Below are 27,108 nucleotides of genomic sequence, written 5' to 3'. Positions count from 1 at the left end.
GCTGGTGTGAGTTCGGGAATAAAGAGTTGCTGTTTGAATCTACAAGCTGTGTGGTGGCTCTTGATTTTGTGCCCAGCCAGACTGCGGCATTTGTGCCCAGCCAGACTGCGGCACACAATATCTTTATTTTTTATTTTTATGTGGTGCTGAGGATCAAACCTAGTGCCTCATGCATGCTAGGTGAGCACACTACCACTGAGCAACAACCCCAGCCCCTCACCTTTGTTTTCTAGTGCCAAGTTCTGAGCTGTTTTCCTTCACCACAAAATTCCACCATGATGCTCTACCTTGCCTCAGGTCCCAAGGATTAGAGTCAGCTATCTGTGGATTGAGACCTCTGAAATCATGAGACCCAAATAAACATTTCCTCCTTAAAATTATTCTTGTCAAGTCTTTTGGTCACAGCAAAACCTGTCTGACTAAAACAGACAGGATTGCCCCATCGGTTTGGACCTGTGGGGAAGGCAGCATATCATGGTATGAGCATGTGTTCAAATGAGTACTCACATTATGAGCCAGGAAGCAGAGTCTGAGAGACAAAGGTCCCACTCTCCCCTTCAAGGGTATTCTCCCAGTGACCTAAGGACCTCCCACTAGGTCCCACCTCTTAAAAGTTCTATCACCTCCTAGTAGTGCTACCCTGGAGACCAAGCCATCAACCTTTGAGAGATACTCATCCCAATCATGTCACCTCTTTTGAGCTCCTTTATGTATTTAAATTCTGGGGGATATGGTTTTTTTTCTAGTGTTAGCCATGAGTTCATCCTGTCTTATTGCTTAAAGTCTGCTATCAATTCTTTTTAGAATGTCTCAGAAAGAGTCTCCAATCTCTCTTTTCTCTGATTTACTTCCAGAATTCTTGTTATGGGGGTGATCTATGTGGCATTCCTAATATAGACTGAATACCCCATCATCCAAATAAATCATACAGACACATAATTTATGTAAAATGAGTCCCAAAAAGATGTGTTTTCTTAATGATATACAATGTAAATATCAGATAGTAGCTTGAAAATTAGGGTCAGAAACCAGTAACCTTTGCATTCTTCCAAATATGTCCTTGGGATAAATTGCATTTTTATTGTATTGTATTATATTATATCACTGCAATTCTATGAGACTTGTTGGAATTTTGAATGCTTCTCTTTATCATTTTAAATATGCATGTATATTATATATGGCAATTTAAGTGTTCTATAAACAAAATTCATTGTGTAAAAATGAAATTGAAAAATGTGACAACTGAATAATGCATAGAAATATGTTGCAAAATAATGTGTCTTCTAAAAGTAAATATCTAAAGCAAATCAGACCATCAAATTGGGTCTAGGACAAAGGACCCAATTTTTATGTAATATATCAATATTCCCAGAGAAAAATAAAAAGAAGAAATTCCCAAAAGCATAAGTGATTTTTAGTAGCTTTCAAATTTCTACCAAGCAATTTTAATAATATTTAGAAATCATGGCATAAAACTACTTATAGTTTTTGCAAGCAATAATTAAGATGTAACGGAAGGCTATATTTTTCATGTCAAATGGGTCTGAAAAAAAATTGTGAAAAGGATCCTTTTGGCTTTTCTCAGCTCCCTTGAGAAAAATGCTGATAAGAAAGAAAGACAGGGAGAAAAAAATGCTAGGATTCTATAACACAAACAAGACACACAAGCCGTTTTCCTAACTTCACACTGTTCAGGAGAGTGACAAAACACCAATTTCCACAAGATGGTCTGTCTTACAAATATGGAACACTTCCCATTCAAATAGGTATCTGGGGCATTCTGGGTAAGCCAGCCAAAACGGGTAGCAATAGCATGTAAATTAAAATAGCAACCTTCCCCATCCTGAGTATTCATCCGTTGTGCCACTGACACATTGCAGAAAGGATGCCAGACCTTCTACTGGCATAAATCTCATGTCTGTAGCCTGCTGCGAGAGCTCTGAAAAGCACCACTTGCAGCATGTAGGGTTCCTTTGTTGGTGACATGCAGTTGAGAGGAGGAAATAACATACCATTTGGTATCCTCTGGGCAGGTCTGTGAACAGACTTGTGCTGGGTCCCTCTGCTGCTTTTTCAAGATGTTCAAGATCTGCATGTGCTTTGTGCTGCAACATGCAAGTGGCATATAAACAAACCCTTGATGGTTTCCAGGAAAATGCAATTACCATTTTCGGAGAACCATCCCATTTGTCTCAACCCAAATGATTTGGAAAATGAAGAATTGCTGCTTGTCAGTATGGCTTGTGAGACAACGCCTGATCCCTAGAAGTGCAAACCTATCCTCAACTTCCTGGCCTCTGCTATCAGACACTCTCAGCTTTCTGCCTACATCCCCTCATCCTTAGCACTTCAGTGCATTCCATTCTGACTTCTGCTTGCCAGAACCTGCATTTTCTTGCCTTTTCTGGCTCCTGAAGCCTATGCTGCTCTCCCATGTGGCAGGCCGGAAGTGCTGGGGAATTAACGCCAGTTGCCCACAGTGATAATTGGTTTGATATCACACCATTTATTGGCTGCCTTCCCTTGCTTGTTTCACTTTCTGCTTCCCTATAGTGTTTCCTCAGACCAGCTCTTAAATCAACTACATATACTTGAGTCTTTGTGTCCAGGTTGGCTTCTGGAGGAGCCAATTATCTTCTCCCAGAGGTCCTGACAACTCAGCATTTTGACAGGCTTCAAGATGACAGCATTCTAGTTGAGAAGGACATATATTAGAATTCTGCATCAATGGAGCTCACGTATTCCAATTTACTGTATATCTTCAAAGTTATTTTTGCATTCTAAGTTCAAATCCATAGCTCTAGTATGTCTCCCTTTTCCATTGCTCAGATCAGCCTTGCTGCAAGGTTCCTATGCTTCTTGCTTGCTATAAACTCTTTAGTGCCTAAAGCATCAATAGCAGCCTCTATATAGTGATGAAGGCATTTAGATCCAACAAATTAAATGACCAACCATTTTTAGAGGACAACCCTAAGGAAGCTAGACAGTGCTTAGAAGCTATGAGAGGAGAAAAGGCCAAGATAGGATTAATATTATTCTATATGCTTTGGAATTAAAAATATTAGTTAAGGGCCAGACATGGTGGTACCTATCTGTAATCCCAGAAACTCTGGAGACTGAGGCAGGAGGATTGCAAATTCAAGACCAGCCAAGGCAATTTAGCAAAGGCAATTTAGCAAGACTCTCTCTCTCTCTCTCTCTCTCTCTTTATATATATATATATATATATATATATATATATATATATATATACACACACACACACACACACACACATATGTATATTTATACATATATGTATATATATACATACATACACACACACATATATATATATATATATATATATATATGCATATTATATGTATATATGGGCTGAGGATGTAGCTCAGTAGAGGTGGAACACCCTGGATACAACCCCCAGTACTGAAAAAATATATATCAGTTAAAAGTTTTTTTAACCTTTTGTTTGAAAGTGACAATTACTCTGGTTTCTTTTTTAAAATATTTTTTAGTTGTAAATGGATCTTTTATTCATTTATTTATTTATATACGGTGCTGAGGGTCGAACCCAGGGCTTCACACATGCCAGGCAAGTGCTCTACCACTGAGCCACAACTCTAGCCCTAGTTACTCTGGTTTCTTAGGTCTTATGAGTTTAAGAGCACAGGTGATATTTGTCCTGTGACTGGCTTATTTCATTTAACACAGTGTCCTCCAGTTTCATCCATGTTGTTATAAATGACAGGATTACATTCTTTTTATGACAGCATAATTAATAATAATGTGTTGAATATTTAAAAAAATCTAGAAGAGAAGATTCTGAATGTTCTCACTACAAAGAAATGTTAAATGTAGGAAGTGAGATATATGCTAATTACCCTGATCAGATCATCACACAATGTATACATGGATACATTATACAACAAAGATTGATTCCACATACAGGATATGAGAGGCACTGTTCTATGTGTTTTACATGTACTGATTTATTTAATTTCCACAAAGTGCTAAGAAGTGGGCATTATTATTAACCCCATTTTATGGATAGGAAACTCAGAAGTTAAATAAAGGTGTCAGGAATCATGACCTTATGTTTATATCTAAAAGGAATGGCAGTGAGGTAAGCTCACAGGAACTCGACTGGAGTTGTGGGAATGCTTTATTGCCAGCAAAGGGCTCTATGGTGACTGTCTCTGGGTTCTGCCATTTCTATGGATCAGGGTCTTCATCTTTGTGTTTCTGAACCTGTGCCTGCAATCCAACTTCCTCACCTTCTAATCTGCTAAACTCTTGCTGTCTACTAATTGAAAACTTGATCATGGTTATATCCACACCTGGCTTTTCCCCTCAAGGCCTTTGCTGTCAGCCTTCTCTTAGGCATCTTTCCTCTTCTGCTCTTAACTCCTGTCTGATTCTGTATTTGTAAAACAAATCATCTATATTTCTGTGTAGCTTTTACTCCAGACCACCTCTTGGCTTCTGGTCACCTATAGATCTGCTATCCTTTGCGCACTTGTTCATCTCTGCCCAATCTGGTGTGGCCTACAGATAAAGTCATATGGTAGCAGCAGCATAAGCTCTGAATAAGGAATTACCTGAAGGTAGGGGGCATTCAAAGGGGACCACAGGTGTGGCTGGTTGTATGACATGGGAGATGACCAACACAAAAGGAGACCTCAGGATCCTGCCAAGAATCAATGAAAATCATCAGTGTGCCTAAAGATTATGGTCATATTTGGCCTTGCTTCTTCCTCCCATTGGCTTGATTTCTCTGGGAATCAGGGATTCTAGAAAAGTCAAAGTATGTTTGAAGCAAGTTGTTGTCTTCACCCCATCCCAGGGACAGTGAGTGCAAGGGATGAAGTTTGGGGACACACTCAGCAAAAGACATCTAAGTCCTGTGTGTGTCTCATGGCCTGAATTGGATTTTGAAAATTATGTTAGGCTCCATGTTTAGAAAGGGGGTGGATAGGTTGATGGGCTTTCTTTCCTTTGTAAACTTTCTAAATTGGAGGAAAACATACATAAAGACAAGTGCACAAATCATAAGTGTACGGTTCAGTGAATTTTTACAAAGTAAACACATCTGTGTAACTACCAGCCAGATCAAGATATATAGCAGGAGGCTTTTCTGGGGGCTCTGGAAGTGCTCATTACCATTCTGTAGTTCATAGGTCATAGGATCACAGAAGACACTTTTGAAACAATTGGGCCAACATCAGCATTTTTGCATAAACTAACCCCCAGAGTGGTCAAGTGTCATGTGCAAGGCCATGCAGCTAGAGAGCATCTGGTTTTTTGTTTTGTTTTGTTTTGTTTTGTTTAAACATCAGGCAGTTTTTCTTTTTCTTTTTTTTAAGAGAGAGAGAGAGACAGAGAGAGAGAGAGAATTTTTAATATTTATTTTTTAGTTTTCGGTGGACACAACATCTTTGTTTGTATGTGGTGCTGAGGATCGAACCTGGGCCGCACGCATGCCAGGAGAGCACGTTACCGCTTGAGCCATATCCCCAGCCATCAGGCAGTTTTTCTGCTGCTTAACTAAGTCAATGCCTGTGAACAGACCATCTCACCTCCCCCACCTTCTCTTATTTATTTGTTTTACATATCATGTAATTTTTCTTTTGTATTTTATGCTCACTTCACAATCACCATCCAGGACTGTTTTCTCCAGGATCTCTGTTCCTGGTGCATGGAAAGACAGCTCTCTTCTGGTGTCAGTAGCCAGTGACAGCCTGTAGACATGTGGCACATGTCAGCAGAGTATGGGGTCAGTACCCCCTTCCTCCATGAACATCCTCCACCATCCTTCCCACTCCAATTAACATTCTGAGACATTAGAACTCATTCCATTCGGTTCTCATGTAAAGAGATGCTAGCTGGCCACTAGGATTTGTCTTCACCTCCATGATATAGAGGTGGGACTGGCGAGCAGCTGCCCAGCCAGGGGTCCATTTTCCAGACCACCCCCTGATAACGGTGACCATTAGAATACAGTTTATTACCAGGGAAATGTGAGTAGAAACATTTTTTGCACTTCTAAGCTAAGGTGTTTAAGCAGCAAAAGTGACTTTTGCATAGTCTCTTTCTTTCCCCATCTACTTGACCCTTAGGGCCTTGAGCAAGATAGAAAGAGGTTGAACTTCTGCAGGAGGCAGTGGAAGACTACCAGCTAAGCAAGAGCCCTGGCATTGGACTTGACATTAGTGAGAAATAAATGACTAGTGGGTTGATATACTGAGATTCTAGTGTTGCTGTAACTAATCCAGTTACAGCAGGGATGGAGGAGGGGATCAATTATCAGAGCCTAGTTTTTTTTTTTTTTTAACTATGTCTGCTTTTTCCAGCTGTTGCAGAATCCCTTTCTTTTATAGGAAGTATAATTCTTACACATTATATGCAGAAAGATAAGGTACTGGCCTTTTATAAATAAGAAAATATTTCCTGGAATCATGTACCTTTTTCAAGATTGTTTTCAGGAATCCTTATAATAGCAAAGGGAGGTTGGTCCTCACAGAACAAGAAAAGCCCTGATTTTGATTGCTGGGTTCAGCTTGCATTTCCTTATTTGCTAAAACATTGGACCATCACCTGTAACTGTAATATAGTTTTTATCAATGGGAATGCAAATTTCTCTTTTGGGAAGCTTTTCAATAGGAATGTGACCTTTATTCATAGTGTTTTCTCACCCATTTAAACAAGACAAGTTTTTCTATAATGGAAACATTTTTTAAAATGATGCAAAATATGATAAGGAAACATCCTTTATGGTGCTAGTATTGGGAAAGAGGAATAATAAACAATGAAGGTACTGTTTTATCAAGTTTTCATGTTATATAGCTACATTTTCTTGGGGGCACTGAGAGAATGGCTGCTAGCACCAGACTGCTAGAGTTCAAATCCTTTCTCAACCATGTATAAGCCAGGGGACCTTGATCAAGTTATTAAATTTTTCTGTGTCTCAGTATTTCCATTTGTAAAATGAAGTCCACCATACTTACCTCTTAGTCTTTTGAGGATTCATTTATTTAATGCAGGTAAAACTGTTAACATTGTGTCTAGAACATATGAAGCCTTCAACAAATGTCAGCTATTGTGCCTAAAATGCTTTGAGACTCTGATTTGCCTGTGGTATAGCTGGATTTATGCCAGAATGTAAAAAGAAAACCAAACAATTGCCTTTCTGGGTCAGATCTGTAGTCCTTTCTGCTTCTCCAGTGAATACTAAAAGGTAACTTCACAGGGCTAGGAATGGGGAGAGCTTAGGAGAGTCTCTTTTGACACCAAGTCCATATTGAATTAGAAGCACACATGTTTAAGAAATTAATGTACATCAAGAATTTCAAACACTTTCTGACTTATTAATTCAACTTCTGGGAATGAATCTGAATAGATTATAATTATTTTATTTGTTCTAAATACAGAAAAGGCTATATAGCACAAAGGTGTCTTTGAGCAACAGAATTAATAAAGTAATATTTGATTATAACCTGACATATAAAATAAATATCTCTAATGTAAATGATTGAATAGCTCAATAAATAGGGGAGAAGAGACAAATACCCTACGCAGAAGAATTCCAAATAAATTGTGTAGCTACTCTGCCCTCCTTCCTAACAGCACAGTAGGGAAAGAAGGGAGGAAAAAGAAACTTTGCAGTGGAGAAAGCTGACAAACACTTCTTTGGCCAAGTGACCAAGGCCAATTATCAACAGTCATAAATCATGTTGCTGGTATGTACCTCTGATATGATATGATAAAAATAGCACTTTCCTCTGTGATATTCCCCCCACAAATCCATAAGCCCAATCTAAGCATGAAAAAAACACTAAATTGCAATAGAGGGTCAGCCTATGATATACTTGACCAGTACTCCTTGAAATTATCAAGGTCATCAACAACAAGGAAAGTCAGAAGTTGCCACAGCCAAGTTGAGCATAAGAAGACATGACAACTAAATATGAGGTGGTGTCTTGATATCCAGAAAATGACATTAAGTAAAAGCCAAGAAAATCTGAATGTACTATGAGCTTTAGCTAATTATAATGATGTATTGATATAGATTCACTCATTGTAACAAATGTACCATACTAATGTAAGGTGTCCATAAGAGAAGAAACTGTATACAAGGGATGTATGGAAACTTTTTATAGTATCTGCTCAAATTTTTTGTAAAACTGTTCTAAAAATAAAGCACAATTGATCTTCATTATTAGTATTAGCTATGTTCTATAAAGTCACCAAGAACAATGACTTGGCAAATATTGAGTTACAATCTCTAACTGGAGCTTCTGATCACAACATTTTGGAATCATAAATAACCTTGTTTTATGTGTGTTTCTGTTTGAAGATGCCTTATTTAATACATATTATTGACTTAATAACATTGAACTCATAGCTTACAGCTCTAACTGTAGCCTGGAGGAAGGTTACCTAACACATGGGTTTCTCCATCAGACACATCACAGCTTTCTTGTATTTAGGGACACTAGATAACAATACAGAACTTGTTTGGGAGGCAATTTTAAATGGTGAAATCACAAACAAAAAGCAAAAATGTGGCACTAAATAGACCACAAGAAGGACACTTGTTCATACTCCAAGAAGTAAAACAAGAAGACAGAGTAAAACTTTGGTTGACCTCAGCTAGGAATGTGTGTGTTGAACAATTGAACTTTTCAAGAGCTCTGCACATGTGCATGCTCATGAATGACCAGTATAGGTTTTGGTATTACAAATAATTTTGGGAAGTAAGAAAATTCACAAATACAGATTCTGTAAATAAGAATCAACTTGGGCTGGGGATGTGGCTCAAGCAGTAGCGTGCTCACCTGGCATGAGTGCGGCCCGGGTTTGATCCTCAGCACCACATACAAACAAAGATGTTGTGTCCACTGAAAACTGAAAAATAAATATTAAAAAAATCTCTCTCTCTCTCTCTAAAAAAAGTTTAAGAAAAAAAAGAATCAACTATATATTAATATTTAAAAGCCTTTAAGTATGTTCCATAATAGTCTTAAGTTCTCTCCATAATCCTCCATAGATCTCTCTTTCTTGAGTTTACCTAGTATTCAAAAATGTATTTATTTATGTATTTATCTGTTTATCTACCTATTTAGCCTACTCCTATGCTGTCCAATATGGTATCTATTGAGCCACATGTCGCTATTGGTACTTGAAATGTTACTGGCCCAAATTGAGATGTATTATAAGGATAAACACCAGATTTTGAAGACTCAGTGCAAAAAAGAATGTAAACTATCTCATGAATAATTTCATATTGATTATATATTGAAATGTTAATATAATTAAATAAACCATATTATTAAAATTAATTTCACCTGTTTCTTTGTACTTCTATAATGTAGCTACTAGAAATTTTAAAATTATACATGTGGCTTGCATTTTATTTCTTTGGGACAGTGCCAATGTATATCATCTCAGGGAATATGAATTCCATCAAAATATTAGTAATGTAGGAAGAACATAAGACTACAGAATCATATTAGACCATTTAATCCCCTCCTTTTAGGAAGCTAAGTTTCAGGCAGATGAAGGGTCTTGTTCAAGTTCAGCCAGTCAGCGGTTGGCAGAGCACCATTCAGACTGCACTCTACTCTCTTCCAGTCCAATTTCATTTACCTAATCTTCTCTGTCTACCCTTACCCACCAATAAATAAAATTCCACAGCCTACATAATTCTTTAAGAGAAAAGCAAGATTGGCGGCTCCTGAATTAAAAGAGACCATTTCATGAAATCTTGCTAGTTTTCTGTAAGTAGGGCTGCCAAATTTATAAATGAAAAATATAAGATTCCCTGTTAAAGTTTGCATTTCAGATAAACAATGAATAACATTGAAATAAAAGTATGTCCCAAATATTTCATGGGATACACTTACACCAAAAAATTATTCCTTGTTTATGTGAAATGCAAATACAACCAGGCATCCGTGTTTTTATTGTAAGTATATTCCATGCAAGATTTGGAGGCACACTTAACTTTAAAAAAATTTTGTTGTTTATCTGAAATGCAAATTTAACTGGTGTCCTCTATTTAATCTGGCAACCCTACCATAAAGCCTTTGAGGAAAGAACTGATTTGCTGATTTCTTCCAAGCACTTATCTTTCTGTGCTCCACCGAGGAAGAACCCAAACTAGTGAGTCATTCATCGGCTCCATAATAAAACATGGAATCTCCAGACTTGCCTTCCCATCTGCAGGCTATCTCAGCTGTCAATGCTATCTTTCCAAACAGCCAACTTACCCAGGAATCATGCCACAGATCTCAACTGTCCCTCCCAACCTTTATAATCAATTTGAGTTGGGCAAGATGCCAGCTTAAAAAAAAAATCACAGAACCAACTCTTGTAACTATGGAGATAAGAGAGAGGAAAGGAAAAACCCAAGGAAACAGACATGCTTTCCTCTTCTTTAAAGAAGCTCTTTTGAAATGGGACAGGCAGCATTTGGTACAAAGGTACAAACATGCCAGCCATTTCCTGGATATGTATTCATATTAAAGAGAGCAAGACAAAAGTTAACTGAATTTTGTATTTTGTAGTTTTTTTTCCTTTCATAACAATTATGTTGTGGTATTCTCAGGGGGTGATGGAAATGGTCCTGGGTGCAGGCAAAAGAGGGGTATATACAATAAGGGGTTCATTGCCTGTAGAGAATTTAAAAACAATAATAAAACTGACTAAAAGTCGCTCTGCTTTTTATTACCCCAATGTTCTGGCCATTCTAAACAATGTCATTGATAAAATATTCCTCCTACTGCACATGCACCCCTTCCCTGATCCCACACTCTTCTCATTTTAAGCAATGCCATCAACTTTTTATAAAAAAAGAAAACTGCCTTATGGGGCCTCTTTGTTTTGTTGGGGTTCTGTGAAAGGTAGAAAGCAGGAGAGAAGAGCTAGAAGGGGATGAGATGCTTAAGCAATCAAAATAGCAAGAGTTATGAGTTTCAGTGAGTAGGAATTTCCTTCTCATAGCGTCTGTATCTTGAGGTTCCTAAGGAAGGAAAGGCAATATTATAGTAAAAGGAGCACTGGATTAGGAGTTCAAAGACCTGGGTTCATGCTGTGGTTTCATATCTGGATAGGTGCAGGTCTTCTCTGAGCCTCCATTTTCTCTCCTAACAGAAAGATGCTCTAACCACTCCCCTCTCTGCCTGTTTCACCTGTTTTGTCTTGTGCAGTTAAATGATAAAACATGTGAAATAAAGTGGTTTTTTCCAACTGGAAGGTGCTTTGCTGATATAAATCATGATTTATTTTATTAGGGAATAAAATAACAGTAGCTTAAACAAAACAGAAGATCCAGTTAGGTAAAAGTCCAAGTTTGAAGGCAGTTGATAGGGTCAGGATAAATTTCCTCCCAGAGGTCACCTAAGGACCCAGATTACTTCTTTGTTATTGCCCCCATCATCCCCATCATTCCATGAGGTGACTTTTTTAACTTGAAGATTGAAACTGAACTACCACCTACCATAGCCTCATTCTTACCCACAAGACAGAAAAACAATAAGTGGAGGATGAGCAGCTCCCTTTAAGAATATGAACTGGACATTAGACACATCACTTTTACTCCCTTCTTATTGGTTAAAATTTAGTCACGTGGTCTCTCATTGGTGCTATGTAGGCTGGGAAATGTAGTCTGTAGCTGGACAGCCATGTATCCCACTAAAACCTTCAGGCTCTATTGTCAAAAGTTGAGAATGGATGTGGTATGGTAATGTGCAGTTCTGCAACAGTTATTGTTATTACTTTTCAAGTTAGTGGATAAAAAGTTGTTTCGTTTTATTGTTTTAGGGAATAAAGCAAGATGAAAATCCCATCTTTCCAAAGTGGCTGATGAATTGTGGACATATATCAATGTAAATTATCCTTGCTTAAATGGGAAATGGATCTCCAGAGTAGTAGATTTTTAAAAAACTTTTATCTGGAGACTGTATGACTATTGTAAGGAGACCTTGTCAGTATGAGTTGGGGCACATCGTGTAAGTATAGCCCTGTGCCTCTTGGGGACCAGGCTCAAATCCCAGGAGAAACAAGGAAATGAGGCCACCATGCTATTGTTCTGACTCTATCCAGTCACTCAGAGAACTCATAACTGAGAAAGTGGTACATCATCTGGTTAGTGCCTTCTCATCCTTGAGGCCTTGTGTCACTGCCTCCATAATTAAACACAGACCATTAACTGTAACCCACTGCACCCACATCAATTATGCCAGTTTGGATAACAGCCACAGAAACCCTTCTTCCTGTCTTCAGTCTCTCTGGAAATGATGCCGGTCACAGCACACAGGTATAGTTAGAATTGCCTTGGCTTTTATAAGATGTCAAATTAGCAAGGCTGTTATGCCATGATGGAACAGAAGCTTTATTCTTACATATGCTGATTAAAAGGTAATTTAACCTCTTCCAAAGGTGGTCGAGCTAATCCCCAGCAGTATTGACATTGTGTTAATGAGAAATTGCTCTCTAGAGTGATAAATTAGCCCTCTGAGACTAGTATGCAAACCCATCTTCACTGGATGGCCGGGGCTTAAAGAGCAAACTTGGTTTCATCACCCTCTGCCCCCCTCAATTAAATCTGCATGAACTGATGCACTGTGTCTGAAATCCTGGATCTATGCAGACCAAAATGCACACTTATAGCCTACTCAGTAATGCTGCTTTCTTGCATGTGCTAGGCCAAGCTGACTATAGCTCAGAGGTAATGAGGCTACTTAATCCACCTCATTTTTAAGAAATAAACTCAATTCACCATGAGAAAGGAGAGAACAAAACCAAAGGGTCTTAAAATGCAGGAGAGCTTTTATATTCACTTGATCCAATATTTTCATTTTTCTTATTGGTAAACTGAGGCCCAGGGAGATGAAATACTTTGGCCAGGGATGCAGGAAATTTATACAGTACTGATGAACTAGAACTCATTTCGCAAACAATGGAGTCACTTTTTTAAAAACCCATTTCTATCCATCCTATGAGGATTTGTATTACTAGCTACATACCTATGTATTACATATTTGTATTACTAGCTACATACCAATTGTCTCATCATCTAGACATACTCATTCTACCCCATGGTTTTCTTTCCAGGTGAATAAGGTATTCATCTTGCTCAAAAATAGGAGCCTGACTTCATCTAGTACAGCAGACATAAGTTTCAATCTGTAAACTCCAGTGAGAAAGAAACACTGCATCTCTTTATTCTCAATAAAGCCCAACCCCAATCCTGCCAAGCTGGTGGGAAATTCAACCACAGATATTCTTGGGCTCTTTCTCTCACTCCCTGGTGTGTGCCAAGGATCTGGGTTTCAGGCAGTGCTAAGACATCAGGACGGCCTTCTGGATCTTGGGCAGTCCAGAACTATTGCTGATACATCCTAGAGCCATCCCAGAGTGCCCCTTCAGTCCTTCAGATTCTGCAAGGCTATTGTCTGTGCAAGGGGGCTGAGGAAGCCCTAGATTCTGGGAGCCTATACCATGATCCAGCCTCCTTTCTTCAACTCAGTTGTCTGAAACCCACCTCCTCTTGTAAAATTTTCAGAATGCAAAATACAGGCACCTGTGGCTCTGTGGGCTCTTAGATTTGTGTGTCTTACACCCAGATGCAAGAATTTTATTTTAGTCTTAGGGAAAAACCTTCTTGTTTTCCTCAAAACTATTCATTCATATTCATTCTCTCTCTCTCTCTCTCTCTCTCTCTCTCTCTCTCTCTCTCTCTCTCTCTCTCTCTCTCTCTCTCTCTCTCACACACACACACACACACACACACACACACCATTATAATTCATGGAGAGGCGGAGGCATCCAAAAGCCAGGAAGGAAAATGTTTGTAGGTGGCTTCTACACTTTGTCTAACTATAAACTTTTTTGTGGCAAGAGAGCAGAGTGAAGGAAGAAAACAAAAGAATCCAGGAAGGGGAAATATGAATTATTTCTCAACAACTTATACAGTAGTCCCCCCTTATTGGTATATTCACTTTCCATGATTTCCATTCATTACAGTCAAATGCAGTAGGAAAATATTAAATAAAAAATTCCAGAAATAAACTATTCATAAGCTTTAAATTGCATTCCATTCTGAGTAACATGATGAAATATCATACCATCCTATTCCATTTAGGATGTCAGTCATCTCTTTGTCAAGCATATCCACACCTTATATGCTACTGCCTGCTAGTCATTTAGCAGTCATCTCAGTTATCAGATCAACTGGTGCAGTATCACAGTGCTTGGATATATGGTTTGGTATCATCATGGGTGTCAAGCATTCACTAGGGTGGGTCTTGGACTATATTTCCCATGGATAAGGGAGAACTACTATACTGTACAGGGAGATTTAAAGTTCCATAGAAGGAGGAAGAACACAAATTCCAATTCAGTTTCCCTGGGGAAAGAACACTAGAGAAAAATTGTCCCAGTTCCATCTTGCAAAAGGATGAAAACCATACAGTCATTTCTTTGCAATGAGAGAGGCCACTAAGTGACCTCAAAATGCAGCAATGTCTGCACTGGCACTTTGGTCTTCCTCACAATTTTATTACTCCTTAACTCCTTGCCACCTGGCTACAGATGCCTGATTCCTCTGTGGAAGGTCCCCACTGATATATTTGTCCAATCCAGTGACTAAATCTTAGTTTGCATCCTCTTTGACTTTCTCCTCCTCTTTTAAAACTCTTGGGGGATGGTTGGTGACATCTTACTGCTTCTTCCTCTATCAGGCTCATTTCCACACTGAAGTATTTTTTCCCTTTCACTTCCACTATAAAAGGCATTTTCTAGAGAGTTGACCTTGGCCACCTTCTCTTTGTCTTTTTTCTTTCTTTTTTATTTAACCTGTTCCTATAACTTTATTGTCTTTCAACTTGTTTCTCTAGCCCCACTTAATTTCTTGAATTCTGATCCAGAATCCCAACTGCTCTTTGGTTGTTTCCCAGTAGATGTGCCTCAATATCTCAGACCTTCCATATTCAAAACTAACTCCTCTTTCTTCCCAAAATTGTATTCTCTCTAATTTCTTTGTTCTATTAATACATCACTATTCTTCCAAATTTTTTATTCATCTTTGACTCATATTCCCATTCTCCTTACATTCAATACTGTTTAAATCTAAGTAGATTTTACCTCCTCAATGGAATATTACAGGTATGACAAACACCGAATTATGTGAAACTGTTCCGTATTTCTGGAATATTTGTTTCCATTAATGCAACATATTATGGTAACCATGGTTATAATTTTGGCCTTGTTTTTGGTAATTTCTTCTACACAAATATGTTTTGTACAAAAGAGATAATCCTGTCTTAAACTTGTTTTGTCACTATGCCATGAACATTTTCCTATGTTATTAAATGTTATTTTTATAGTAATTCTTAAATTTTGAGTGGGTATCAGAATTATTTGAGGGTACTTGTTAAAAATGTATTTCCCTGTATCCTCCTCCAGAATCCCTGATTCAGTATTCTGGGTAAGGCCCAGAAACCTGTAAGTATATCTAGCATCCCAGAGGATTCTAATACATGATGTTTTCAGATCCCAGTTTGAGAAACACTGTTGGAACAGCACAGTTTTAAAAGATTGCCTCATTTTCCTCTGTTGACATTTACCATGATTTAGTTACCAATCCCTACTGACATATATTTAGGCTGCTTTCCAATTTCTTAATATTATTATTAGTTCTGTGCTGACTTTACATCTAGGCTGTCTTCATCACTCCCGCTCCACCTACTCACACATACAAATTTTCTCTAAATTCCTAGAAGTAGAATTCCTGGGTGTAAAGGATATGCAAAATTATAATATGGTCAGTGTGACACATTACATATTATTCTATTGCTCATTATATAATTATGTAGTATATCAATTAATATGTAACATTAATTATAGTACATAATATTATATCCTTTAATGTAATATGCTAATTGATGTATAATGTTAACTATATAATAAACAACCTAGTAATATATAATATATTAATTTGTACACGTTTGGGTCAACTTTTCTTTGGACCTTGCATAAGAATTACTTTTATCTACATTAATTTCATCAGGTTACATTTCATCCACTATATCCAGAGTAGTGATATTTTTGTATTCCTACTTTCCATTAAAAGTATTTGCTGTGTTTCTGAACTCCTGCATATCTGATGCATGACTTCCTTATTTACATTTAAACCAAGGATGGGGAATAGTGAATGTGATAAAATCAAGAAACAACTTACTTCTCTAAAAGATACCTATATTACTTAGCATTATTGATCATTCTTCAAACATTAATAATAGCTCTAATAGAGACTGCCTTATGATTCCCTGTCTCATCCAATTATAAGGTCCTAGGGACAGAATTTACCACATTTTTTGAAGTGCACATCCACTGCCATCTATCTCTTGACTCTGGTCTACCAATCAAAGGAGAAAAGTAGGTTGTATTCATTTTCTGTCTTTCTCTTAGTGCTGTTTATCATAAATTAATAACACTGTAGTGGCATATGACATAAAGCAGTTCATGTGTCTGAGGGGGCACTGAGGACTCTGTTCATCTGTTGGACTTGCTTTGGATCTTTGGGTCAGCTAAACTGGCTGGACTTAACTAGTTATAGTTCATATTATTATTATTGTAGGTGTTGAAAAATGTTTAATTTTTAAAAGCTGCACATACTGTTCCAAGGTTGGGTAAGCTTGGCTTCATATTGAAAAACATGGCATTCATAAACTAAAAAAAGTCTCATTTACTAGTCTTTTTGGAAAGATGCCTCCATCTTTAATCTGTAGAGATATCTTAAAGGAAGTGAAGAATGTTTGAGGTTAGCATTACCTGGGCAGCTAGAAGACCTGAAAGCATTGAGATATGAAATAGTCACTAAACCCTTATGAAATATAGTCACTGAACCCCTATTCTTCCCTAGACCATTGACGACTATCCATTGCAGCTTGTCTGATCTTTGTGTGAATTAGGAATACACACCCCTTTTGGGCATCTGCTCTATATTAGGTGGAAGGACTTTGACTTTGGCCCCCCTGGGCTCCCTCCACCAGGTGCCTTTGCAAGGGGCTCAGCCTGTAAAATCCTGAAAGGAAGAGTAAAGAGAGCATGGAGAAGAAAAAGAAGGCTTCATGGCAAAGAGAAGAGGTTGGAGGTGAAAAGGGGAAAGAAGCAGAGGAGGGATATAGGTTGCCTGGTAGTGTTAATGATGACAGCAATAATAATAATCTCTAACATCAGTTGAACCATAAATGTCCAACAATCTGTTAAATGCTTCACATCTATTCTCCTAACTATTCTGAAACATGAATATAATTATTCTCCCCATCTTGTTGCCAGAGAAACCAAAGCACAGAGAGGCCAAGAAACATGCCCAGTATCACAAAGTTATTAAATGGTCTAACCAAGATTTCAACCAGGCTATCCAATGCTTCTTCTTAAGCATATAAAGTACTTACCACAGAGCACTTGATGAGACACACCAAACACTACCTTCTAGGTATACATACAGTATGTGCTTGTGCATGCACATACCTGCACACACACCATGACCAGGACAGAACTTCCAGGACCATAGCTGTTACCATGTGTACATAAATGAGTGGACCCCAGGAGCCTCTCCTTGTGCTTATTTGAAAAAATAGTATTTTAATGAAATGGACTTTGGGGTGGTGCTCTACTTAGCTAATTATCTCATCCTAGTTTGCCTGGTACTTCATCAGTTTTAGCAGCAGAAGTCTCGTGTCTTCTCAGGTAGAGGGGGAAACCCATATAAACTGGCATTCAGAGGATTTTATCCCATTCACTATTTCCCATCTTTGGTTTAAATGTAAGTATGGAAGTCATGCATCAGGTATGCAGGAGATTAGAAACACAGCAACCCGTCTACCCTGGCATTCTTGACACTATCCTAGTGTCAAGATCCAAGTGTATGTTTTGTTATTTCTTCTCACTGAATACACAAGGGGGCATTGTAGCCATTTAGTCATGCGTTCCCCAAAATATTGATTAAGCACTTAATTGGAGGTGTGATCGCTGCCCAAAATCCTAGCAGTGAGGATAGGATAGGGTGACAGGAAAGTGAGAAACCCTCTATAATCCGCCAAAAGAAAGAATAAGATATATATTTAAATGAACAAATGCTCACATTGAACTCACTATATGTCAAGCACTGTAATGGGTACCTTTACATTTTAACTCAATGTAATTGAGTAAGCATTCTATGGGACAGCTACTATTATTGCCATCCCAGTTTAAAGAAAATGTAGGCAAAGAGAGGTTAAGTACCTTTCTTTCCGACCATCACACAGCTAATAAGGGGCACAAAGCAGGGTTTGAACCCAGGAAGACCCTCATTGCTCCAGGGTCCATGCACTTAATTTTTATGCTCTGCTTAGGCTCAACAAAAGGGCCTAATCCCTATCAAGAAGTCTGCATGTCCTCGGTCTCTCTGGCCCTGCTTAGAGGTTCTTCCCTAGCCCAGAGGGTCTCAGCCTTGGTTGCACATTAAAATTAACTGGAAAGTTTAAAAACTAATACTGCTTTCCCAGAGTCCTACTTGCAGAGATTTTTGTTTCATTAAGTTGCTTTGGCCTGGGCATTTGGATGTTTAAAAGTTCGCTGCAGGAATCTTATGCATAGCTGGGTCTGAGAACAGAGATGGTTAGATCATCACCCTTTAGCAAGCTGGGTTACCTAGTCTTCTAAGCCAGCATGCCTCAAATGTTAATGTGCATTTCTCTCAGCTGAGGACCTCATTTAAATGCAGATTCTGATTCAGTAGGTTTGAGGATGGGGGAACATAAGATATAATGTTTCTAACAAACTCCCAGGTGGCGCTAAGGTTGCTGGCTCATGAACCACATTTTAAGTATGAAAGATTTTGATCCAAAGTGCGGTTTTTAGACCAGAAGCCTGCAAATCCCCTGCTTGTTAGAAATGCAGGTGCTTGGGCTCCATTCCAGACCTACTGAGTCAGAATCTGCCTTTCATATACTATAGAGTTGGAGAAACTGCTCAAAGCCTGAGCTCCTCCTCCTCAGGACTGGGAACAAGTTACAAATGTACTAAGGTATTGTCATCCCTGGGCTCTTCAGAACTTGGACAGTGATTTCCAAGGTCCAGCTGCAAGCAGCCTCACTTACCCCATGTGTGTCTAAATATTATAGGTTTTAATGCTGGCCATCAAGTAGAAAATGTTGGCAAGCCCTGCAGTAATAGAGTCTTACCTCCCCTTTCCCTTATGCCCCAAGCAAGCCTTTACTCACCCTATTGCTCCCACCTGGGCAACCTTTGGTCAGCCTCACCCAATTCCTGAAGGTTCAGCCCATGGTCTAATCCTCCTCCATGTAAACATTCCCATTTCCACATGCCCATTTTATCCTGATGGACATTTTCTTTCATAAAACAAACACTTATAAACCCTTAACATTATTAATTCATCTAATTCATGCTTTACAGGTCAGGAAAACAGGCACAGAGCAGTGGGGTAAGTTGCTCAAGGTCACACAGCTAGTGAGTGGAAGTGTCAAGAAAATAAACTAAGGTAATCTGGGTTCAGAGTCACCATACTAAACCACAACCCTATGATTCCTTTCATTATGTGGGACTTACAGATGATTTACTCCAATATCTGCCTCTATTGTCCCATGACCTTACTCTATGCATCTTTGTGTCTTCTCCTGTCCTCAAAAGGACAAAAGTCATTAGATGAAGGCCCCACATGAATCCAGTATGGCCTTATCTTCACTAATTATAATTGCAAAGATACTATTTCCAAATAAGATCACATTTCAAGGTGCCAGATGGACGTGAACTTTTTTGGTGACTGGGGGAAACACTATTCAATCCAGCACATGAGAGCATATAGATTGTTTCAGGGGAAAAGTATCTCTTCAAAATTCTCAGCCACACACACTTTCAAAATACTATTGAGACCTTGGGACCCGTGACTGACACCCTCTAAATTCATCAGAGGCGCAACCCAGGGAGCAGTTATAAGTTTTGATCAACTGACTGCAATTTTTTCTTCAGCATCAAATGGCATCGTTTTCCACTTCTGCCCAGTGTTCAACATCTGATAGTGCTTGCAGGTTCTCCTGAGAAAATCCATTAGATTGATTTAATGTGTACAATAGGTGCAATCAAACCTGCCATTTTGAAGGTTTGGCAGGCAGCAGGTACAATGACAAACTGTCCCTGATGGAGTGGTCCTGCAGTGCTATGCCAGTGGATAAGTGGAGAAGCAGCTGATGCTCAGCAGAAGCAGCCTACAGCATACAGTATTGCACTGGCAACCTGTGAGGAAAATCCACTTGGATGTCAGAGTTCCTCTATGAAGCATCCAAATAGCTCTTGGATCAGCTAAGAAAGAATCTTGTCACCGGCATCCCAAGGTCATGGCATGGATATTCCAGATCAAGACCAATTGAAGCAAAGTACAGAGGTATATTCCAAATTCAGGAGAACCAAAGAAGACAGTAATCCCACTCAGAAATCCTAGCGAGGGAGCCAGCACATGCCTTGTTTTATGCACAATAACATGTGGGTTTTAAATGAGGCAGTAGCACAGCAGTAAAGAAACGGAATAAGAGTAGAAGCTGCTGCCAGGCACAGTGACACATGCCTGTAATCCCAGCGGCTTGGGAGGCTGAGCCAGGAGGATTGTGAGTTCAAAGCTAGCCTCAGCAACTTAGCAAAGCCCTAAACATCCCTGTGTTCAATCCCTGGTGAGAGAGAGAGAGAGAGAGAGAGAGAGAGAGAGAGAGAGAGAGAGAGAGAGAGATGAAGAAGAAGAAGAAGAAGAAGAAGGAGGAGGAGGAGGAGGAGGAGGAGGAGGAGGAGGAGGAGGAGGAGGAGGAGGAGGAGGAGGAGGAGGAGGAGGAGGAGGAGATCAAACAAGTGGAAAATTTGGGAAATATGAGTGAAAAAATGATCAAAGTGGGGAAAAAATGAACTTGAGGGTTTTCCATTTTTAAGGAATGGCACTGATGACAAAGTTACTCCCTAGGGTGAATGGTAGCATTACTGAGTACAAGAAATTTAACTCTGGGGGCTGGGGTTGTGGCTCAGCAGTAGAGCACTCGTCTAGCATGCGTGATGCACTGGGTTTGATCCTCAGCACCACATAAATATAAAATAAAGATATTGTGTCCACCTATAACTAGACAATAAATTTTTTAAAAAGAAAGAAATTTAACTCTGTAAAGTGTTTCTAACATAGGGCCCTGAGGAAAGGTGGGTATTTGGACTATTCTAAATTAAACTAATCCATTCTCTCTTTATGACTTTCATCACTGCCATACCTGAAGAGAAAGACAATGAAGGACTTGATGTCCCAGATTGCCAAAGAACCATTTCAGTTCCAATTGTCACAAAAATCTACAAGTAAAGGTAAAATGCAAATTTCTTGATCCCTGTAGCTCAGTGAAACTCTTGGATCTGAAAGCCCAGAGGAACACACAGATGGCCTTTCAGAACAGAGAGCTACAGAAAGCACGGAGAGCTGACAAAATGTCTTGAAGTCATGCAGCACATGTGAGAAAAGACCAGGCACCAGGACTATCATTCATAGAAGGACAGGCCACCTTGTCACTTGTTTTCGCTGTGCCTGAAGATTAAAGAAGCCTGGGATTTTATGCCTTCTTTGCAAGAAGATTCAGCTGGTTATTAAGGTTTTTATGGCATAGCTGAATCGGCAAGTTGCAGAGAAATGATAACCAGGGCCAGGTCAGGGATAAAACCATCAGTATTGAGCAGCTCCAGTCAGTGTGACCCCCCCGCCCCCCTGAATCCACTTAGTTATTCATGCAAACGTCTATGTGCCAGGATATTTTTTTGCCTTCTAAATTCATATAAATTTGAGAGTGAATCTCTAGATCTGGGGGCTCCATATTCTTCATCCAAAAAAGAAGTCCTTAGGCAGGAACAATTACAAAGACAAACAAAAATATATTCATTCACTAAATTATCTGAAGAATAACATTTTCCTTGGTGGATTTTACTCCCTACCTTTCTTTCCTACTGTATTAGAAAATGTTCTTAAGCATAAAATCCTTGGCAGCTACAAGAAAAACACTAAAGCTAACAATAAAAAAAAAAAACTAACATGATGTTATGAATCGCTTTTCCTTGTAGTCAAGCTGCATGGTTCTGAGAAACCAAAAAGAAAAGTAAGATTCTTGGAAAAAACAAGAGATCAGTTTCATGTATGCCTAGAACAATGATTATCAAGGCTTTTTGCTAACATATCCCTAAAATAATTTTTAAATGCTGTATATTCTTTTGTACATTGAAAATATGAGGTATAATTAACATAAAATAAAATACACAGATTTTAAGTGTTTCTTTCCCGTGAGTTGCAGTCGTTGAGTAATTACCTTTAAAAACAAGACACAGAACATATCCACACCTCAAACATGTCCTCATGCCCCTTTCCAGGCAATTCCCCACACATTTCCAGTCTCTCACTCTAGATTATATTTTCCTTTAAGCATCTTTAATTTGACATCTAAGTTTTTAAAAATACATTTAATTATTTACAAAGGAAAAAATGATTTGCTCAGTTTTCTATAGTTCCTTGGCAAGTAATAGCTGAAAGTGAATATTGGAAACTACCTCATGCATTGCTTGTAGTTTGCTACATATGGAATTTTACTTAAATATGCCTAGCTCCCACAGTTTGGGTCCAGGTATTTGCTGAATTTTTGTTCTCTTTATTATGTCCTGAATAAAATAGCCTTATCAGGGTGGTAAGAACATTTGCAACCATGAGTCTGGTGCTCAGACTGAGCCAATCTAATCAATGGTGCCTTTTCTAGAATGCTGCCAAGGGAAAGGAAGTAGGGAAGTGCTACATATTTGTCCCTTCAGTTGGCATTTGTCATACCCTGCCTTGAACCACTGGATAACTGTCTGTGAATGGGATGTTTCCTCTCCCGGTTAGACTGAGTAAGGGAACAAAATTTGGAACTAGTGGCCTGGGTAGAAAACTCAATTCTGCCATTATTGTGTGATCAGAGACAGATTCTTCAAATTTTCAGAGCCTCTGAAGACTCTGATAAATAGGACTGGAACCTACCTTACTGGCTTGTTTTGAGGAGAATATTATGCAAGAAAAAAGTACCTTACAAAATGTTAAATTTTTTTTAATGTTAAATTCTTCTCAGTGGGACTTTACTATTCTTTTAAATAGGAACAAATCTTCATACTTTTTTTACAGAGACAAACCCACATAATTATAGTTATTCATATTAGACAAAGGACCAAAAACATACATTGGAGAAAAGATAGCCTCTTCAACAAATGGTGCTGGGAAAACTGGAAATCCACATGTAACAAAATGAAAATAAACATCTCTCACCATGCACAAAACTCAACTCAAAGTGGATCAAGGACCTAGGAATTAAACCAGAAACCCTGCATCTAATAGAAGAAAAAGTAGGCCCAAATCTCCATCATGTCAGATTAGGCCCCTCCTATTCCTTAACAAGACTTGTACAGTGCACGAATTAAAATCAAGAATCAATAAATGGGATGGATTAAAACTAAAAAGCTTCTTCTCAGCAAAAGAAACAATCAGTGAGGTAAATAGAGAGCCTACAGAATGGGAGCAAATCTTTATCGCAAGCACATTAGATAGAGCACTAATCTCTAGGATATATAAAGCACTCAAAAACCTTAACACCAAAAACCAAATAACCCAATAAATAAATGGACCAAGGAACTGAACAGATCCTTCTCAGAAGAGGATATACAATCAATCAACAAATATGTGAAAAAAATGTTCATCATCGCTAGCAATTAGAGAAATGCAAATCAAAACTATCAAATCAGATACCATCTCACTCCAGTCAGAATGGCAGCTATTATGAAGACAAATAACAATAAGTGTTGGCAAGGATGTAGGGAAAAGGTACACTCATACATTTCTGAGGGGATTGCAAATTGGTGCAGCCAATCTGGAAATCAGTATAGAGATTCCTTGGAAAACTTGGAATGGAACCACCATTTGACCCAGCTATACCACTCCTTGGTTTATACCCAAAGGACTTAAAAACAGCATATCACAGGGACACAACTATATCAATGTATAGCAGCACAATTCACAATACTCAAATTATAGAACCAACCCAGATGACCTTCATACTTCTTTTAACTCTCACTAAACATTGCATGTAGGGGTTCTCAAGAAATACATGCTAACTGAATAATATGTGTACAATAAATAACAATAAGGAGTTATAAATGTTATTGTTTAAAGAGTCTAGAATTTATAAGTTAAATGTCAATGCACACATATGAATATAGATTTCCTACTTCTGCTTCCATACATAGAGTATGAGAAACAAGCCAGATTCCATTGACAAAGAAGAAATCTGCAAATTTGTATCCTTTATTAATTTGAAGATTTGTATGTAAAATTGTTACTACTCATTCTTTTCCCACCAGGAAAGTTAAGTAATAGCATATAGTGTCACCAATCTCTCTCTGTGGAACATCTACTTTCTTTCATTAATCACAATTGCAGTTCTCCTGAGAATTGTTTCAAACATTTTACACTTATAGAAATGATGGAGCTAAGAACAAAAATGAAGTTCTAATAAGAGTAATCCATAGCTGATCTTATGAGTTTGGGTAATTAATTAATCCCACCTAGAAAATCATTACTAAGGATTCTCAATGAGCCAGGTATTCAAACAGGAATTGGATACAAAAACAAGATGACAAAGGGGGTGCTGGCCAAGATGGAATAATCCCTCTATGTCCTAATCTCCTCACCAACTACAACCTAACCTCTGGATAAGATACAATGCAGCAACCAGAAACAACTGACTGGGGCTGTAAAGTAAATAATAGCAGCCAGTTTGGGAATGGAAGTCAAAACTTGATGAAGTCAATATGATGGTGAGTTTATTATTTTAGGTTTTTTTCTCCTTCTTTATCTTCCAGATTTGACCCAAAGTGGCCTAAAGTATAACTGTACAAGTGATTCCATCCACCTTGTGGCTGTCCCTCCACTAGGTCTTCAGCCCTCTCTCTCACAGGAAAAGACTCTATGAGAGAATTTTATGGGCAAGGCCTGGAAGCAGTGCACATTATTTCCACCCATGTTCCAAGTGGCAAGGATTCAGACCTGTGGTCATCCTTAGCTACAACAGAGATGGGGAAATGTAGCCTCACTATGTTGCCAAGAGGAAAGTAAAATAATGTACAGATACTTGTCATCACTAAAATAGTCTGGGTCATTGAAGTGCTTTGATAGAAAAAGGGTATACAGGGAGACTTGTGAACATAAGGAAATTCTAAATCAAAATGGAGACAGAGACCAGAGAAGGGTCTCTGAAAGGCAGGAAGTGAGTTTTAGAGAAAAGATCATAGCCTGTACAAAGATACAGAAGTAGGAAACATACTGATGAATTTGGGAGACCCTGAATGATTCCCTCTTCCTTGGGCAATGGTTGCCTGTAGAGAGAGGTGGGAGATGAGCTTGGAGAGGGAGGTGGGGTCCAAGATTAAATCCAGACAATGCTATAGTATCATTGATGGATTCTAAGCAGAAGCACACTAGAATCTTGTTTCCATTTAGAAAGAGCTTGGTAGTTACGTGAAGGGTGAATGAAAGCAAGAATTAGGGGACTTTTGCAATGGTCCAGGCAATGAGCAATTTGGACTTGAAGTAAGCATTTAATGCAGTTATGGCATCAGATATGAGATCTGACACATTTATGAGTCAAAATCTATAGAATTAATTGCATTTGGTAAATGAGATTAAAGGAAGAGTCAAGGAAAATTCCTTTGTTTCATTTATTTTTTGGTTTATTCATTCATTTAACAAATATTTATTGAACATCCTCTTAGAGTTTGCATTCTGGTGAAAATTTTTAAAACATTACAAGCAAATACAATTTATTGTGTGATTTAGTTTGTCATTGTTTAGCAATAATATGTTGTACTTATGAGATTCTTGTGGGACATCTGTGTAGAAGTTAAAATTTAACTGGAAGTTATTTCTATAAATTTATTCCTTGGGAGATAAGCCTTGGCTACAGATGTGGATTTGGGAGTCATTGGCATATGGATAGTTACAAGTGACAAAAAAAGAATCCGATATAGAAATAGTGCATACAAAAATGGAGTTGGGTAGTTGGAGGTGTAGCTCAGTGATAGAGGGCTTGTCTAGCCCTGGGTTCTATCTCCAACACAGAAAAAACGAGAGAAAAAAGAAACTCATTGGCTTGGGACACCAAAAAATTCCAGGTGTTATTTCTTAGCTCCAGGAAGAGCTGGATCCAGGGGTTTAAATGATAGTTTGGGTTTCTGTCTCTTTTTTAATTTCTTGGACTCTCTTGGGCATGATGGCCTTTGGAAATCCCAAAGTCCCAATTCACATCTACTTGTTCAACAAGCCCAATAGAGAGCTGTATTTTTTGTTTGTTTGTTTCCTGTTAGGTTCAGCAGAAAAGTCTCAGAGAAGACTGTGATTGGTCGAGTGGGGGGTTATATACCTGTTCCTGAACTAAGTTCTGTGACCTGGAGGTAGAGTATCCAATGCGCCATGCCTGGGTCATGGATCCAAACTTATGGCCATGAATGGGACTGGCTAGTGACACAAAAAACCATAGGTATGCTACACCGGGAAAGATAAATTCTGGTATTGCAGGGGGGAAAGAAATGTTAAGCTGACAAAGACTAGGCTGAATATCAGTGAGGTCAGCCTGGGAGTAGATATAGAATGAGAAGATATAGAATGAATCAAGAGCTGATGTCAAAATCCTGGGAAGCATGATACTTAATAGTTGAATGGACAAAGCTGATCCTGTAAAAGGGTCAGAGAAGGAGTGGCCAGAGAGGCAAGAGGAGATCCTCCTGTGATGTCCCAGAAACCAACTCAGTGAGTTTCTAAAATGACAGAATGGTCAACTTTGTCAGCAGTCACAGTGCAATCTGTGAAAACAAGGACAGGAGGAGATGTGTTCCAAGATCCTTCCCATAGAAGGCTATGAGATTATTTATTGCCCCTCATACAATGGGAGGTAACATTAAAGAGAAGCTGGAAAGCTGACTAAATCAAATCGTTCTAAATGTCCTGGCTTCTCAATCTAAGGT

General features: G+C 38.5%; 1 pseudogene; it reads left to right on the top strand.

Moving 5' to 3' along the window:
• The first annotated feature begins 20,040 nt into the window (after window positions 1-20,040).
• On the top strand, window positions 20,041-21,689 carry LOC124079067 (protein Mdm4-like; annotated as a pseudogene).
• Window positions 21,690-27,108: the final 5,419 nt, after the last annotated feature.

This window comes from Marmota monax, unplaced genomic scaffold, assembly GCF_021218885.2.
Source record: "Marmota monax isolate L192 unplaced genomic scaffold, Marmota_monax_Labrador192_F-V1.1 WCK01_AAM20220418_F8-fsc00089, whole genome shotgun sequence".
NCBI classification, from domain to species: domain Eukaryota; kingdom Metazoa; phylum Chordata; class Mammalia; order Rodentia; family Sciuridae; genus Marmota; species Marmota monax.
This window is presented reverse-complemented; position numbering and strand designations above follow the sequence as displayed.